At 36.7% G+C, this 18,272-nt stretch overlaps 1 pseudogene across 1 annotated transcript; it reads right to left on the bottom strand.

Moving 5' to 3' along the window:
- Nucleotides 1–6,483: 6,483 nt before the first annotated feature.
- On the bottom strand, nt 6,484–7,547 carry LOC113914474 (annotated as a pseudogene). The gene has a single exon (XR_003517460.2). The product of XR_003517460.2 is annotated as a mortality factor 4-like protein 1 (transcript).
- Between the last annotated feature and the right edge of the window lie 10,725 nt (nt 7,548–18,272).

Here is an 18,272-nt window from a genome sequence, read left to right as displayed (position 1 = left end):
AGAGAAAAACAGACATGTACATAGTTGTGTCACTGAGATATTGGAAGTTATTTCATTTGGAAGTAGATCCAATAGTTAGTCTTCCCCTTAGAAGATACACAGTGCAGGTTGTATTCCAGGAAAAAAAGTATCCTATTCTAGGAACCCATATTGTAATGACTTCTAATCCCTTTCCCTTAAACAACACAAAATGCAAAAAACAAAAATAGAAAACACAAAAATAATAAGATCATACCAGATACTGATATCATGAGATAATATACTGAACACTGGTGAATTAACTACAATTTCCTACTTTGTAATTAAAAGAATTACATAATAGAGAATATGATAAAAGGTAGGGAAAACCTCTTAAGATAATTTTTTTAAAATTTATATTTGATACATATGCCAATTCTCTTTATATCTAGCCTAAAGACACATATGAAAAAAAATTATATAACTTGATCTTTTAGAATTTATGATTACCTTTCTTAATAGTAATCACAATCTAAAAAATGTTCACAGTTCTTCTAGATAAATGAATAGATAAACAAATGAATGAAAGTCCGAATTCTCTAGTGTAAAAGCACAGACCAATCTGGGTTCTAATCTTTGATTTTCTTTTTTATTTTTTTGAAAGATTTTCTTTATTTATTTGACAGAGGGAGAGAGAGAGAGGAAGCGCAGAAGCAGGGGGAGCAGCAGGGAGAGGGTGAAGCAGGCTCCCTGCTGAGCAGAGAGCCCAACTTGGGGCTCATGACCTGAGCCCAAGGCAGATGCTTAACCAGTTGAGCCGCCCAGGCACCCCTTAATCTTTGATCTTCTAAATATTAGTTACATCACCTGGGGATTTTTTTGTTTAGTAGCTTAAACTATCAGTTTTTTTCATTTATAGAATGAGGATAATATTTTCCTTTCAGAGCTGTTCGAAACATGGAAGGTAATTCAAGTAAAATACTTAATACAATTCCTGGCACACAATAAATGCTAAATAAAATTTTTGTTTTATTAGTAGTAAATTAATTTTTTGAGTAATGTCTGTGTCCAAGAAATGATATTAGACATTATAGGAAACTAATCAATAAAGCATGCATATATCATTTGGGTGTCAATTTGCCAGAGAGTTGATATAATGTTAATTTAATTCTTATAATTTCAAGGACTATCATAGCTGCCCAAATTAGGTTTCAGAGAAAGTTCTCCAGATTGTAATTATTAAGTATGGGAGGCATAATGTGAACCTAAATTAAGTTTGAAGTAATGGTCTTTCTTTTCAGTTTACCTTCTGCTGCCCATAGGGGAGACAAAGATTTAGACGACATTCAATGTGTCCTCAAGAGATTTTGAATTTAGTTAAGCTGAGAGACCATATACACAAAATATTATACTTACAACAAATGTAACCTGCTTCATAAAATCGATGAAAATAAAATGCTATAAGGAATTATAGCAAAAAATATTATAATGTTTGGTTGGAAGGGTGTTATTTATTAAAACACTCTTTTTCAATTGCCTTCTATGTAAAAGAAACTCTGTTAGATTTTAGAAACCCATCAATAGGCCAAAATACTCATATGAAGCTGCATTCTACTGAACATAAGCATACTAATAAAAAAGATAACTTCAAGTTATGATAATTCTTATAGAGAGAGGGAACAAGGTGATATAAAAAGCAACTGTGTAAAATGACAGGGAGTTAGCAGCTTACTTTAAAAAGGGTGGTGGTCAAGAAACTGACTCTTAACTATAGAGAACAAACTGAGGTTTACCAGAGGGGAGGTCAGTGGGGGCATGGGTGAAACAGGTGATGGCGATTAAGGAGTGCACTTGTCGTGATGAGCACCCAGTGATGTACAGAATTGCTGAATCACTGTATTGTACACCTGAAACTAGTATTACACTGTATGTTAACTAACTGGACTTAAAATTAAAATTTAAAAAAGAATGAAAAGGGTGGTTGGAGAAGATCTCTCTGGAAGTGTATTAGAGCAAAGACTTAATAATGCATACACCTGGGGGAAGAGAATTCTAGGCAGAGGGAAAAGAAGTTCAAAAACCCTCATGAAAAAAAAAATCTATTTCAGAATAGAAAGAGACTGAGCATAATTTGACTGTAGCAAACATAGCTGAGGGAAGAGAGATGGCATGCTGAGCCATTTTTCCAAGACCTTCCCAGCCATTCTAAGTTGAGGTATTAATCTATGAAATGGAAGGATAATAAGGTGGAGAAAAACAAGAGTTAGTCTGATGTTTAAAAAGTCAGGCTGGTTGTTGTATGAGGAATGGACTGGGGGTGTGTGTCAGAAAGTAATCCCCAAGTGAATGCTGTTCATGTCAAAGAGGAGAAACATGGTGGGGACTTGGACCTCAACAGTATTGGAAATGGAGAGGGTTGGGTGGATCTGAGGTGGTTGGTGATATATTTTGGAGGTTAAATAACTATAGCACTTGCTGATGGACTCGTGGAAAGGGCCAAATGGAGGGATACTCAAATATGATACTTGGGGTTTACCTTGAGCATTTAAGTAGAGACTTTTAGCAGCTTCATGAGATACTTGACGTTTATTTTCAATCTAGAAAAGGGAATGTGGTCAAATGAGATGTTGCTATTGCAGCAGAAAGGACGAGATGAATTGAAGACATCTGGGCAAAAGGTGGAGGGTGTGGTTGAAAATTAAGCAAGACATTTTTCCATTAATCACTATAAAATGCCTTATGAGGAGGTAAATGGTAAATTTATTCACTCTTCTGGTACTAAAGGGTTAGTTCCCAGGGAGTTTTGTTTTTTGTTTTGTATTTTTTCATGAGAGCTCCTCACTTTCAAAAACAACCACAATCATCTATTTGCTCCATTGCTCAGATATTTGTCCATTAACACTAATACTTATAACAGTTATTGTTAACTCATAAGATGCCAATTACTGTACTAAGCACATTAAAACAATAAGCAAACAAGCTTACAAAATTAATAACCCAAGGTATATAGTAGAACTGATATATTTTTAAAAGATTTTACTTAAGGGGGCGCCTGGGTGGTTCAGATGGTTAAGCGTCTGCCTTTGGCTCAGGTCATGATCCCAGAGTCCTGGGATCGAGTCCCACATCGGGCTCCTGGCTCAGCATGGAGCCCGCCTCTGCCTCTCCCCCTGCTCATGCTCTCTCTCTCTCTCTCTCTCTCTCTCTCTGTATCTCTGTGTCTGAAATGAAAAAATAAAATTAAAAAAAGATTTTACTCATTCATTTGAGACACAGAGATACAGAAAAGGAGAGAGAGAGCGAGCATGAGCTGTGTGAGAGGCAGAGGGAGAGGGAGAAGCAGGCTCCCTGCTGAGCCAGGAGCCGGACCTGGGGCTTGATCCCAGGACCCTGGGATCATGACCTGAGTCAAAGGCAAATGCTTAACCATCTGAGCCACCCAGGCACCCCTAGAACTGATATTTTGATCTTACAATCCAACTTTTTCATTACTGTATTTAATAAGAACAAAATACTGTATAGTCTATTGTTTGGAACAGACTGGCAGCAGGATTAAGAAAGTTAGGGCATCTTAGAAAAAAGACTGCTGAAAAAGATTCTAGTTATGATAACTAAGTGCAATCATGGGTAGGTTAATTAGCTCAGTTGTGCTGATTGTTTCACAAGGTTTATTTATACCAAAACTTCAAGTTTTTCACCTTAAATATACACAGTTTTTCTTTGTCAGTTACACCTCAGTAAAGCTGTATAAGAAAAAAAAACTTTTTTTAAAAGATTTTATTTATTTATTTGACAGAGAGAGACACAGAGAGAGAGGGAACACAAGCAGGGGGAGTGGGAGGGAGAGACGCAGGTTCCCATCGAGCAGGGAGCCTGATGAGGGGCTCAATCCCAGGACCCTGGGATCGTGACCTGAGCTGAAGAGAGACGCTTAACCAGCTGAGCCACCCAGGCGCCCCAAGGAAAAAAAAAAAACTTAAAAAAAAAAGAAACTATGTGTATGTCTAGGAGAAAAATGAGGGGATGAACATACCGAGAAGGAGAGAAGTCTAAAGAAAACAGATATATGCCAGAGGACAAGATACAAGACTTGTACACAAGCAGGATTTGAGATTCAGCACTGATTAACATCACGTCTTAGCATCATGACCCAGAATTTACTCAACCTCAGAAGGTGGTATCTAATCTCTAAGCCAAACTGAATGATTCTGGCTGGTTTACTATTCTAACCTTCATTTCAGCCTGAGGATTTGTATGCATATACCCTCTGCCTCTGTACACAGCTTTTCAAAGAAAAAGAAGCTTGTCTGTTAACAATGAAAAATAAGTGCATTACCATGAAGTCCTTTGAAGTTCAGGTTGAGCACCCCTCCAATGAGCTAGAGCTTTCCCGAAGCTATATAAATGTGAGACGCAAAGGGCTGGAACACCCAGCTGGGTGGCTTTGCCATTTAGTAAAGCACAAGAAATCTCTCACACGCTAGGTAATTAATATAATCATTTTTTGTGTCCTTAAGGTGGAGAGGCACCCTGCTAATTGGTTATTTTGATGCAGGATGAACTGCTGCTTACATATGCACAAATGCAATTACAAAGAACATGTTTCGTTAGAATTTAACAGGAAGGATGATATACAAAAGAATCTCATAAAATGAAATCAAAACTATTGATTTTTTAAAAATCAATATTATTATTGATTTTATTGCTTTTCCCTTCTTCCTGGAAATTGATCCATTTGCTAATCATAACCAATACCAACACAAAAAATAGACTGATTTTTCAAAAGTCTTCTGATGTTGCTATTAGAGGAATTGGTATCTTGGGAATTATGAAACCTGATTTCTCGCGCTAAATAGATTTGCAAACGAATTAAGTGACCATTTTAAGTTCTTTTTTCTTTCTGTGCCTCAAACATCATGTTTTTCTTCTTCTTGTTCTTGTTCTTCTTGTTCTTCTTTTTGTTCTTCTTGTTCTTCTTGTTCTTGTTCTTGTTCTTGTTCTTGTTCTTGTTCTTGTTCTTGTTCTTGTTCTTGTTCTTGTTCTTGTTCTTGTTCTTCTTCTTCTTCTTCTTCTTCTTCTTCTTCTTCTTCTTCTTCTTCTTCTTCTTCTTCTCCTCCTCCTCCTCCTTCTTTTCCTGGTGGCATAATGGAAAGAGTGAGAATCAGCTCTGGAAATCAGACTGTGATGTTTCTAAGAAGATATCAACAACATTTTCATCTGAACAGGTCCAAGGCCAGCAGAAAGCAACATCTCTAAGAGGATACAATCAAAACAACAACTCTTCCCGAGTAACTGCTGTTTCCTCACTTTCTTTCTTCCTCCTGAGCAACAATTACCGAACCGGCCCTGCTTCTTGACAGTATTCAATCCAGAGCTGGTCTCTGCTGCCCTACTCCCTCTTTAGAAGTATTAAGCCCCAACTCACACAGTAAAACCCAGTTTCTTCTACTGGAATACAATAATTCCTCTAAAATGTCTTGTTCTCCCTTGCTACAGTAAATTAATTGTGCCTCTCTGTCCCTGTCTCTGTCTCTCTCCTTCTCTCCCTTCCTTTCTTTCCTGCTTTCTTTTTGCTTTTTCCAGACATAGTCCTGGATACCATTGATCAACAGGCTTTAAAATATTCTATTCTAACAATTTTATTTATATTGGCAGAGAAAAGCGAAAATTAATAAGTAAATAGTAATATTGCTACCAGCATGCTTTGAAAGATTATACAGGGTAATGATATTTCACTTTCCTGTTCTGACCAGAATAGCTTTAAAGAGAGAATGATCAGCAAACAGTGATTATTGCCTACTATAAAATATGCTTTGAAATTATGTTTGTCCCATCAGACACCATATTCACCTATATTCTTTCAATCTAACTGTTCCACCTCTTTTTCTCTTCCACTCCCTTTGCTCCATTATAGATTCAAAGGGGAATGTGATATTTTTTAAGAGACACGGGTGTATGTCCACATTAAATAACCATGATGGCATTGACCTGGTTTAATTATAGTGGCAAATAATCTATATCATATACACTTAGATTAAAAAATTGTCATATAATAAATTAAGACTGATTTGATGTCTGTCTTATAACAAATCTGTAGGCATATGACAAAAGTGAGTGGCAAAGTGCTCTTTACAGAATATTTCAAATACACTTATCATTGTATGATCAAAGTCAATGCATGTTATTACTAATGTTCCTTTACTACAGATTGCTTTCTTAATATCTATCTATCTATCATCTATCTATTTATCTATCATCTATCTATCTATCTATTCTCTCTCCCCTCTTACCTCTCTCAAATGCTGTTCCTCCAGAACTTTGATCTGACCCTCCAGTCCTTGATAGACAACCACCTTTGCCTGAGTCTCCTCTGTGATGAATGCTCCCCGCATCTTCTTATCTGTGCTAAGACCTGACTTTCTCCTTAGGGCACAACTTCACATCAAGCTTTCTGTTAAGGAAACAGCCTCACTTCAGGGATCCCATTGGAGGTTTTGATTCTTTCTGACCTCACATTTTTTTTTAAAGAAAAAAGGAGCTCTAACCCTTTTTATTTTCTCTGTTTAAGATCAAACAGAAAACAAACATCAACTCTGTTATACACTAACATTTTCAAAGTACATCATTTGTACAAGAGAAGGACTAAACAAAAATGTGTTTACAGAGATCCAAACGAAGTGAGGGCTGGCACCTCGACTCACACAGCCTTCCGATGGTACTCAGGAGGAGCCACTTCATAATCGCTGGCACTAAACAAGGTTGCGGAATCCTTTGCCAGGTATTTTAGGAAATCATGAAGATAATTTAGCAACAATGTAAGGCTTTTCTCATCCAGAGGAGTATAGGCCAACATCTCTCCGATTCGTACAAATAATCTCAGTAGATGTGGTGCTCCATACACCTGGGACATGGGTGCATCCGGGTGATCTGGTAGGATCTCCGCATACTGTGGTCTCTCAAATTTGTAGAGTAGCTGAATGCCCAACATCACATTGAAGTATTCCCTTATTCCTGCCACAACCTCATTAACAGCATACTCCTTATTATCTGTGTTTCCTCGAGATTTCTTGTAATTTGCATAATCCTCTAGAATGGAATCCACATTCTTCTTGGCAGGAAGATAAAAAAGCTGTTTTTGTCGGGTAATTAAGTCCCAATCATCGACAAGCCATGGTTTTAGCTCTTCAGGAATCTTCACTTTCACTTCAACTCTGTTCATGAATGTTTCCTCATTCTCCACAGTGGGATCCACGCGGGCCCTTTTCTTGTGAGGAGGCGGAGGGGTCTCACTGGTGCTGCCACCGTCCCCATCTCCAGGTGTTTTCTCTTTGTTCTTTTTGGTTTTCACTTCAACATTTTTCTGTCGCAGACCAGATGACTTCTTTCCTGGGGCAGCCCCTCTCATCTTCCCCTCTGCATACTGCTCCTGATTGGCGTTTTGGAGTTCTCGCTGTTTCTGCAGATTGGTATCCACGTATTTGAGTACTCTGCTTTCTGGAACCCATTCATCCCAATTTTTATTCCAACCACTGTAATGTATAAAGTATTTCACTTGTTTGGCCTTTATGGCAACCTTTACACACTTTGCTTCATAAAGAAGAGGCCTAATCTAAATGTGGGGCTCCCAACAGCCACTTCTTAAATAGCACTGCTGTGTTTTTTAGCTGTCAATACAGAACGGAGCTGGGATGTGAATCCAGGTCTGCTTCATTCTGGAGATCAGCTTGTTAACCACCGTGTATGGCCCCTAGACAGGCTCAGTGTCACGGGCATATGACCTGAGCAACGGCACAAGCCCTCTGCTCAGAAGGGCGCAGCACTTGGCATAATGTTCTGTTGAAGCATTATTGATCGTTTCTGAACAAGGGTCTCACATTTTCATTTTGCACTGGGCCCCACAATGTAGGTGTCTGCTTCTAACTCAGGTGATGCTATAGTAAGACCGAACTGACTATGGTGCCTCACATTTTCATATAGGCCATTTCTACATGCTGTTTCTCAGTCTTTTAAAACTCACCCTACCTTACCTGCTCCCACCTCTCCTCTATGGAATGCATGGGTTCTCCAGGAATCCTGGTCTCCGGGAAGTTTTCTATACTGAGCTCCTACAGCCCCATGCACCTGCTCATCAGATCACCAGCCACCCTAGCTAAAATTTATAGTGGAAAGTGTATTTCTGTGTTCTTATCACTGCCTCTAAACTATAATTCCCTCTAAAATAAAGATCATATCATATTTATCATTGTATTCAGAATGTGTAGCACATTAACTAATGAAGCAGCACTCAATTCATTTTATAAAAACAGATATGAAATATTTTAGAGCTTTGATTCTTCAGTTCTGGATTGTAACTTGCCTTAGGGATTACAAAGTTTCTTAAATTAATGATAGCCTTTGAAGATTGAATAAAAACTATTATACAGACATCTTGGTCTATGCTTTGCTGTGTCAAATGACATTGCTGCTCAATGAATTTCCATTGTTTGCAAAGTTCTCAAAGACATCTAAAGCAAATTTTAATGACATTTTAATATATTATTTAAATTCTAATAGAAATCAGAAATGTGAGTTTATAAGCAAGGAAAAGGATTCCAAGCAGGGAGAAAAATATGAGAAAAGTATGTGTCTTGTTTGATGAATATGAATGGTCTAGTTTGGCTAGGGACATCCTGTGTTGGTGAGACCATATAAAGGTTACTAATTACCTGGTAACATTAAGCCCCATAATTCTTCCCTCACAACTGACAGATGAGCTCCCTTCCAGTGTGTGTGGAAAGCGGCCAAAACACTCTTAATTGAAAAGGGGGCTGAATTTATTTTTTGTTAATTTGTTTGTCTTTTTTAAATTGAAAAATAATTGACATAAAATATTATATTAATTTCATGTGTATAACACAATTATTCGATATTTACATACATTACAAAATGGTCACCAGCATAAGTCCAGTTACCCTCTGTCCTCATACAAATTTATTATAGTATTATCGACTACATTTCCTATGTTGTACATTACATGCCAATGTCTTATTTATTTCATAATTGGAAGATTGTACCTCTTAATCCCCTTCAGGCATTTGACCCATCTCTCATCCCCCTTTACAACCATCAGTTTGCTCTCTGTATCTGTATGTTTTATTTGTTCCTGTTTTGGGGTTTTTGTTTTCTTTCGTTTGTTTGTTTGTTTGTTTTTTTAGATTTCACATATAAGTGGAATCATAGAGTATTTGTCTTTGTCTGACTTACTTCACTTAGCATGACCTTCTAGGTCCATCTATGATGTTGCAAATGACCAGATTTTTGTTCCTTTTTATGGCTGAGCAATATCCTTGTATATATGAGGATGTATGTGCTTACATCTTCTTTATCCATTCATCTGTCTACGGATACATAAGCTGCTTTTGTATCTTGGCTATTGTAGATAATGCTGCAATAAACATAGGGGTGCAGAGGTCTTTTCAAAGTAGCGTTTTCATTTTCTTCAGATAGACCTAGAAGTGGAATTGCTGGATCGTATGGGGGTTCTATTTTTAATTTTTTTGAGAAACCTCGATACTGTGTTCCATAGTGGCTGCCCCAATTTGCATTCCCCCCAACAGTGCAAGAATGTTCCCTTTTCTCTGTATCCTCGCCAATACTTGTTATTTATCTTTTTGATTCCAGCCATTCTGACAGGTGTAAGGTGATATTCCAATGTGGTTTTGATTTGCATTTCCCTGATGATTAGGGATGTTGAGCATCTTTTCATGTGTCTGTGGCCATCTGTATGTCTTCTTTGAAAAAATGTTTATTCAGGTCCTCTGTCCATTTTTTATTTTTTTTAAGCTTTATTTATTTGAAAGAAAGAGAGAGGGAGGAGGGACAGAGGGAGAGGTAGAGAGAATCTCAAACACACTCCATGCTGAGCACAGATCCTGATGTGGGGCTCAATCCCACGACCCTGAGCCGAAACCAAGAGTTGGACGCCCAATCAACTGAACCACTCAGGCACCCCTCTTCTGTCTGTTTTTAAATCAGATTGTTAGTTTTTTGATATTGAGTTGTAAAAGTTCTTTATATATTTTGGGTGTTAACCCAAAAAGAGCATTAACTTTGGATATCCCAGCTTGCTGAACTTAGCTCCTCTGTCAGGGATTTAGCTGGAGTCTTTCCCTTTGGCTCATTAAGAATGTTCCTGTGTGCTTGCATCTACCCCGGATCCCATTTTGTTTGAGATTATATAACTGTTCAACAGGATGACATGTTATTTATTCACCTGCCTAAGCTGTCTTTTTAATACTTTTTTTAAATGGAAGAAGAAAAATCATACCTAAGGTAAACAACAATCTATGTCCAGTGAAGATGTTTAGCAATTGCACAAGATAATACTTTATCTTTCATGGTGTGTTGTAAAGAAAATAAGAAAGTAAATGGTGGGGAAGTGATTTGGGATTGAGAATATTGTTTGTTTTACTTAGCACATAGTTGCATAGCCGATATGGTCTTTAACTTTTCAACACAGACCTGTTTAACCACTTCCTCATGATTCCATTATATTTCAATTGCTCAAAGATATATGTCACAGGAAAAAATAAGTATTTTTGATTTGGGGAGCTTGGGCCTTAATTAGTTTTCATTTGTTTTTCTGTTTGAGTGAAATTTGTGTCTGGAAAATTGATGAAAAGGTAAGAAAAAAAAAACAACCCTCTTATCTCCCTCCTTCCTTTTTGTAAATATTTAGTATTTATATGTTGCTAGTCAGGCCACTGGAGAAACAGACTTAAATATAGTTTCCCTCACATTCTAATAATTTGTAAATAAATTATCATAATTTAATGTGATAATTGTAATGGAAGAGTCACCTTCTAAAAGAAGGGGAATTTTCATTTCAGATAAAGACATTAGTTTACAAACATTGCATAAAAAATTATCTCAAAGATTAGCAGATCAAGACAATAAACATTTATTATCCAACCCAGTTTATGAAGGTCAGGAATCCAGGAACAGCTTAGTTGTATAGTTTTAGCTCAGTGTCTGTAGGCGAGGGCTACAATCATCTCAACACTTGGCTGGCTTCTTCCAAGCTTACTTATGTGGTTCTTGGCAGGCCTCAGTTCCTTACTGACTACTGGCAAGATGCTTCAGTAACCTGCCTTATGAACATCATCCACTATTGGAGCTATTCCAAACATGCCAGCTTCCTTTTCTCAGAGGAAGTGTTGAGAAAGAGACAGAGAGATGGGGAGAGAGAGAGAGAGAGAGACTAAGAGAGAAGCTTCAATCCCTTTTATAACTTAATAGCATAAATTCTATACCATCACTTCTGCCATATGCTCCTGGTTACAGAGGACAACTTTAGTACAGTATGGGATGTGAATTCACAAGGATGTGAATACCAAAAGCAGAGATCATTGGAACCATTTTGGAGTCTGGCCATAATGATACACGTTCCTTTCACATTCAACACACACTCCCTTGCAATGCCCGAAATCTTGTCATTAAGTGACGCCTAAAACAAGGTTCAGATGAGACTCCTGGTATATAGCTCATCAAGTATGACTACTTCAGCATATGTCCCTTCAACTTGTGAAACTAACAAAAGTGATCTTCCACAGACACACTTAACATGTAATCATAGGACAGGCATAAAATAATTACCATAGCCATTACTGTTAAAAGGGGGAGAAAATGGGAGCTATCAAGGAGTCATTGGTCCATAGCAATTCTGAAATCAGTTTTGGCAAATGTTGGACATTTCTTGATTAGGTCTCAAGTACCAGGAAATATTCTTGATGGCTCTTGGTGCTGCTTTCTGGGTTCTTAATTCCACCCTAAATCATCCTTCTGTTTTTATGAAAGGTAATACATTCTTGATTCTGAGTAGATTTCTCAGTTTGATTCCTGCCAGAGTATTTTGGGAGTCTAAAGACCTCTTTTCTATTTTTTACTGTTTCTTTTCCTTTTCAGTCCAAGTTGGCAATGTTTCTGAATATATAAATTCTTTAAAAACTTTGTGGGTCCTCTGTAGATCATATCAAGGTGCACTCTCTATGGAAAAAGCCAAACCATACATCATTTCAAGATGAGCTCTTCTTCACTTTTGGCTTCTGCTGAGAAGGTTGAGTGACAAAGTCCTGTGACTTTGTGAGAAGTTCTGTTGTTTGCTAGGCAGAAACTAAGAAACACACCCTTAATCTCTTTAGAAGACTTTTTGTCTAAAGCACTACGTTAGATCTTTCTGAGGATTGTATAGTCATATTGTATAAGAAATGATTGTATAGTCACATTGATATGACCTGCCATATCAGTAAGGTTTTCCAGTGGTCTGAAGCATAGGCAATTCATTTTTAGCTCATAGTTTTGTAGCCTTTTATGAAATTATACTTATTTCCTGGACAGGGACATGAACTTCATGTTTTACAAATAAATGAGTACTATTGTTGGAAAATATCCATATAAAATCAAGGCATTTTATTATACTCAAAAATAAAAAAAAGTCCTCACAATTTTCTGCCCAATGACTTGGACTTTTTTTCTTCAGAACTTGCAATTAGATTTTGCATTTCCCATCGGTAAATCATATGCAAAATGATTAATAGTAGAAAGATATAAATTTTGAATATTAAAGCACTTTTTTAAAGCCTTGATGGTAAAAACATTGTAGATGTTGGACTCATAGAACTTCCCTTCTAGATAGACAATGATGGATTTATGAAAATGGAGCATAGATATACAAAAGGAAGGTCAGTATACAAAATAGCTGACGGTAAGAAATACAGTGTCTCAACTGATTTAACCTTTAGTACTCATTTGCTCTTTCCTTGTTTATATCATTTGGCTTCAGTCCCACATATACCACAATTAGTCTATCTCCTCCAGATTTTGTCATTTTTCGCTCATTATTTAACTAATTATCCAACTGTTACCATATTTTTAAATCCACTCTGACTTCCTGAAACCAATGTGAGTATCTTCTTCACACCTTTACATCATTTTGAACCTCATGTCATGCCTGATTTGGGTTGTAGCCTTTTATCTTAGTTCTAAGAGCATTCATTAATGTTACTTCACAGATCAGATAAAATAAAATAGGGTACTATAGGACCAATTGCCCATTCTACTCACAGACATGCATGGGGACTTTATTGCTTGGTAACATTTTCATGATCTGAAATATCTTTCACTACTTACAACATTACCACCTAGCTCAAAATCAGCCTGGAGCCTTGTGCTTCCCAGAAGGAGTTCTGTTTTGCCCAGCTGCTCTCCAAATTAATCTGTCCATGACAAGGTTGCTTTGCTCAATTTTTCAGCTGAGTGAAAGAATATAGAGCTTTGTGACAAATTTTTTTAAAACAGGTAGTTTTACATATACTTTGAGAGTCAACTGTATTTTTTTGTCCTTCACTTTGCCCATTTTTATGAGGAATGCTGAAGCTAACGACCAAATTTCTACCACAACATCTAGACATTAGGACCCAATAGTTACTTTATGACTAGTAATCTAACTGAAATTTGATAAAATTGTATTGGAAAGGTGGAGAAATCACATTATTTTGTGAATCATTTCAAAGTGAGACTAAGAACATAAAACAAGTCTTGCTCTTATATTAACACAGAACTTCAAACTTGGGTGCTTGAAGTGTTTTAATAAAATATATGTTTGTCTTTTATGTAGGTCATATGATGGTCACCACGTGCTATTGGTTCTAGAGGAAAAATCAAGAGCTTAATTGGCAATGGACTAATTTTCCTGCATTGAGTTAAAAACAAACAAAAGTTCTCTTAGTGCATCATTACAGTTTATTTTCTTCATTACACAGAGCATATATGCCCTGTCTAACTTTGCTCTGCTCTGTCACTCCCCAGCTTGACAAGTTTCAGTGGCTCCACATTCTTACTGAGTTAAGGTATATGAACCATAACATAATAAATTAATTCTCCCCTGCACTGTGGTGCACAGGTAGACTGCATTTCACACTCTTTTCCAATTTGGTATGGCCATGTGACTCAGTTTTAGCTTGATAGAATATGTGGGGGAGTGATAAAGCCCTGAATAACCACATGAAAGAGAATGGCTTGACAATCTAAACTCTTCCAGAGGGTAGAAAAAAAGGAACATCTGAGAAGACATACAGAAGCATTGTAAATATAAGGAAGAACTCTGATCATGAAGTTTTTCCAAAAGTAGAAATGACTCCTCTATGGAGAAATTACCTTTTCATGTTGGAAAGTGTTCAGGCAAAATCTAAATGGCTATTCCTCAAATATATTAGGAGTCTCCTGTTTCCAGGGAAGGACAGTAACAAATTAGCTCTAAGTTCTTTTATGGTTCTATCTTCTGATAGAACATATCTTTGTTCAAGGAAATTATCAATCTCCAGCAAATGCTACTCTCAGTCCTCTCCTCTAGCCAGAGCCTCTAGTTCATCCTCTGCTTTTGATTTTTTATGTGCCTCTTAGGCTATTCAACTCTCTAAGTAGTGTTTGATGATTTTGTATTGAGTGCTTCTTCTGATGTATTTGTGTAAAGCTTGTTGAAGAGTCATTGATCTCTGCAAAATGCCCCATTCATCCAGTACAGCTAAATATCTGACATATATGGTTCTCTATAAGACTTTCATTAAGTTTGAAGATGCTGGCCAATTCCATTCCTGGTGAGGGCCTGCTTCCTGGCTTGCAGACAGTAGCCTTCTACTGTATCCTCACACATTGAAGAGAGAGCTCTCACCCCACTTTCTCTTCTTATACAGGCCAGCATGAGGGCCCCATCTTCATGACTTCATCTAAACCTAATTATCTCCAAAGGTCCCATCTCCAAATAATGTCTCATTATGGGTTAGGGATTCAACATATGAATTTTGTGAGAATATAACTCAGTTCATAGAAGAAACCATACAAGACCAATCTATAAGCTTATTCCATAATGAAATTATCATCATAGCAACAATTAAACTGTTCCAAGCTTGTGCAGCCTAACTAGTCTGTCTGGTCTTAATTATTCCCAGGGTTACAATGAACAATGTCTACTCAAATAGAATTTCTGTTATTCCAAGAGAAGATTTAATCTTCAAATGATGCATATTAAAAATTATAGCATCTCTTGTAAACCTTGAAAATGTGAGAACAAAATTTCAAGTATTTTTACATGTTCTTCCCCATCTATACTCAACAAAGCATCCAAAATTATTCTATTAAAATTTAAATGTTATGACATCTCTGCTCTATACCTTCCAGAGGCTTGTTATCATCTATAGATTAAAATTAAAATTCTACACCATAACTTACAAATTCACTGTGATCAGATTCTGTCTATTTCTTTGTTTCCATTTTTTCCTACACTCCACCAAGGCTCTGAAGCCCACACTGGCCTCCTTACTGTTCCTCAAACATCCAACCATCCTATATTCCAGGGTCCTCATACTTTGTACTTCCTCTTTTGGGAAAGCTCTGTCCTCAAGCATTTCATTCAGAGCTAAGTCATAGTGTTCCCATTTGGAGGAAAAGGTTACTAGCTGAATTCCAGCCAAACATAAAATCAAGCCTGTGCCTTGGATTCTAGAAAGGTGAAATGAATCTCATCTCTGTGGCTCTTAAGATCCTGACTTGCAAGTTCAAAGAGGACGGCAAACATATATGGTAAAATAGTTGCAAAAAGAATAAAAACCAAAGACATATTCAAAGTAGGAAGATCAGTTGTTTGAGTCCTGAGATGGCTCTCCATCTCCATCAGGGCTTTCAGCGAAGAAGGCCAAGTGACAAGTAGCATTTTCTTAGTGAGTTTATTACTGTTCAAGGTATACTCCTGGCTAGGGTTCCCCTATACCCCCCCCCACACACACACAATTTCGTTGTACTGGGGCATGGGGATATTCAAAATAGTAATGAGAAGATTCCCTATTGAGTGAAAAATTAAAGCAAGATCAGGAATGGGTAGATATTATAAATGCTGATTTCTGAATTGGCTACTTCCTTCCACTGATACCTTGTTTCTTTAAGCAGATTAATTCAGATGGCTGTTTTACCTGGTTTAATAAACTTTCTCCCTTATCTCATTATATGTTGATTATACTAAACTCTCAGAGATCAATTTTATTTCCCTTATATCCAAAATCTTATTTCCAAGTTCCACTAGAAGCGTTCTCTCCCTCCAAAGGGCAAAATAAAACATCAAGTCCAATCCCACAGACACCCTAGTACAAATGAGATTAAGCCAAATAATGGCTTCATTATTTTTGCCTTGAGGGAATTCCTATCAATCTCTCCAATAGATACTTGTATTAGAGCAAAGAAAGTTCAGTACATTTTTATTATTTTCTCTTCTCTAATACATTTAAAATAAATTTGTAGTGAGAATGAAGATAACTTGGAACCTCTACTAAAGTGACTGGATTGCATTACCAGTGTGACTATTTATAAAAACACAAAAACCACTTCAATTTCAATGGCAGTTTTGTGAGAAAATAAACCAAGTACTTGTCTTCTTGCTTTGTCTCTGCATCTTCAACTACAGTGAAGCATGAGAACATTTACTTCTTTATTACTTCAAAAATAATTTCTTTTTTAAAATTTTATAAAATGTTGTGCCTCAGGGTTCCTGATCAAGGCTGAAATATCCAGAGTAAAACTCCAGATTAAATCATTTCATATACCATGTAATAATGATTTACTTTATAGCTGCTATGTGTTAAATACAATGTCAAGCCCAGGATTTCATAAAAGAGCTTACAAGTTAGTGAAAGAGGCATACACAAATACAGTGACATTAGAGAGGCATTATAATGTAGGACATAGTATCTCGGGTGGAGGGAGAGACTAATGTGAGACAGGAAAATGTTGTAGAAGAGGAAATATTCATGGTAACTGAGGCTTTGATAACAATGGGGAAGAAAGCAGGAAAGGGATTTCCTGGTCCAGGATCCAACATATGTGAAGGCACAGAAGAGGGAACCGTAATGACATACTCGTAACATAATCATTTAATCATTTGTTTTAAACACTTTCAAATAGCAAGAATTCTATCTGAAACAGTCAGTAGAAGTCCATTGATCATTCACTTCCTGTAAGAAGAGAGATCTAAGGAATTCACAGGAGGAATAGGAGATTTGCAACTGGTTCCACAAGTTTTTCCTCCACTGAGTTGAATGCCAAATGTCAGAGAGAAGGACTTGGTCTCCCTTGGTCATCTTGCCGCAGAGTAACTGGGTGGTAGGACGCATTCCCAGGAGCAAACCTCGGGATTCTTAAATTACTTGCTTTGATATATGTTTAAATCCTTACTCCAAGGTAGTTTCAGTATAACAATGTAGGAGGCAATCGGTTTTTTGAAATTATCTAATCACTTTAGGTCTTTTTAGACCCTAATTTCCTAGACAAGGAGGTTAGCCTTACTAAGCCCCGGATTCTTCATCTATAAAGTAAAATCACCATAGTTTGTCAGTCTAGGCCAGGGCTGAATTTAAGACATTCCGTTACTTTGTTTTGACTAAGAAATGGAAAACAGTATGTTTATATTAATTCATAATCTTTTCTTTTCATTAATTATGTTGTTTTATATGCAGGTAGAAAGAATTCTTTTAGCCTGGAGTCTTATCAGTATCACTCTTAGATTTACAAAAAAAAAAAAAAAAAAAACTAGAAAATATAAGCAATATAAATCAGCTAATCATTTCTAAAAACCTATTGGCATTTAGAACCTAATTTTTCTGAATTATACTTTTGTTCATAGACACAGATGTCCTTATCTATTCTCCCAATGTCATCCTTTCTGCCATCAAGGTCATTGGAATTGCAGCATTTTCTGAAAGTAATTCATTTTTTAAAATGGCATGGGATCTTCAGTTGCCTTGAGATTATGTAAAGCTAGCCTATTTTTTTTTTGACTCTACTTTTAGGTCTGTTAATAATACATTATCTAATCCTCAGCGTGAAAGTGATTTAGAGTTCTGAAATTAGTCAACCAGTGTTTCCCAAAGTGTGTTACATAGAATACTGATCAATTATTAAAGGATTAAGGATTAAATAGATTTGAGAAAGGCATCAGGCTGTATCCTTTGACATTGTAGATTAAACGTTGCCATGTTGTAGGCTTACCTAAGTCCTGAGATAAAAATTGAAATTCTTTTATACTAACATTTCTCAAATTTAGTTGTCCAAAATGCCTTGTTTTGTGTTGTGATGTATGTTGCATTGGAATGTTTAAGTGAAGACTAGTAAAGTCAGGGCCTATGGAAGTTCCTCAGGATTCCATGATCTGAAAATTCTCTACTTAAGATCATCATACGTAAGCTTTTTTTTTTTTTTTTTTAACCTGGTGCTTCATTTTCTCATGGCCCTGG

This window comes from Zalophus californianus, chromosome 11 (assembly GCF_009762305.2).
Source record: "Zalophus californianus isolate mZalCal1 chromosome 11, mZalCal1.pri.v2, whole genome shotgun sequence".
In the NCBI taxonomy this organism is placed as follows: domain Eukaryota; kingdom Metazoa; phylum Chordata; class Mammalia; order Carnivora; family Otariidae; genus Zalophus; species Zalophus californianus.
Note: the sequence above shows the minus strand (reverse complement) of the source record. Positions and strands in the feature narration are given on the sequence as shown.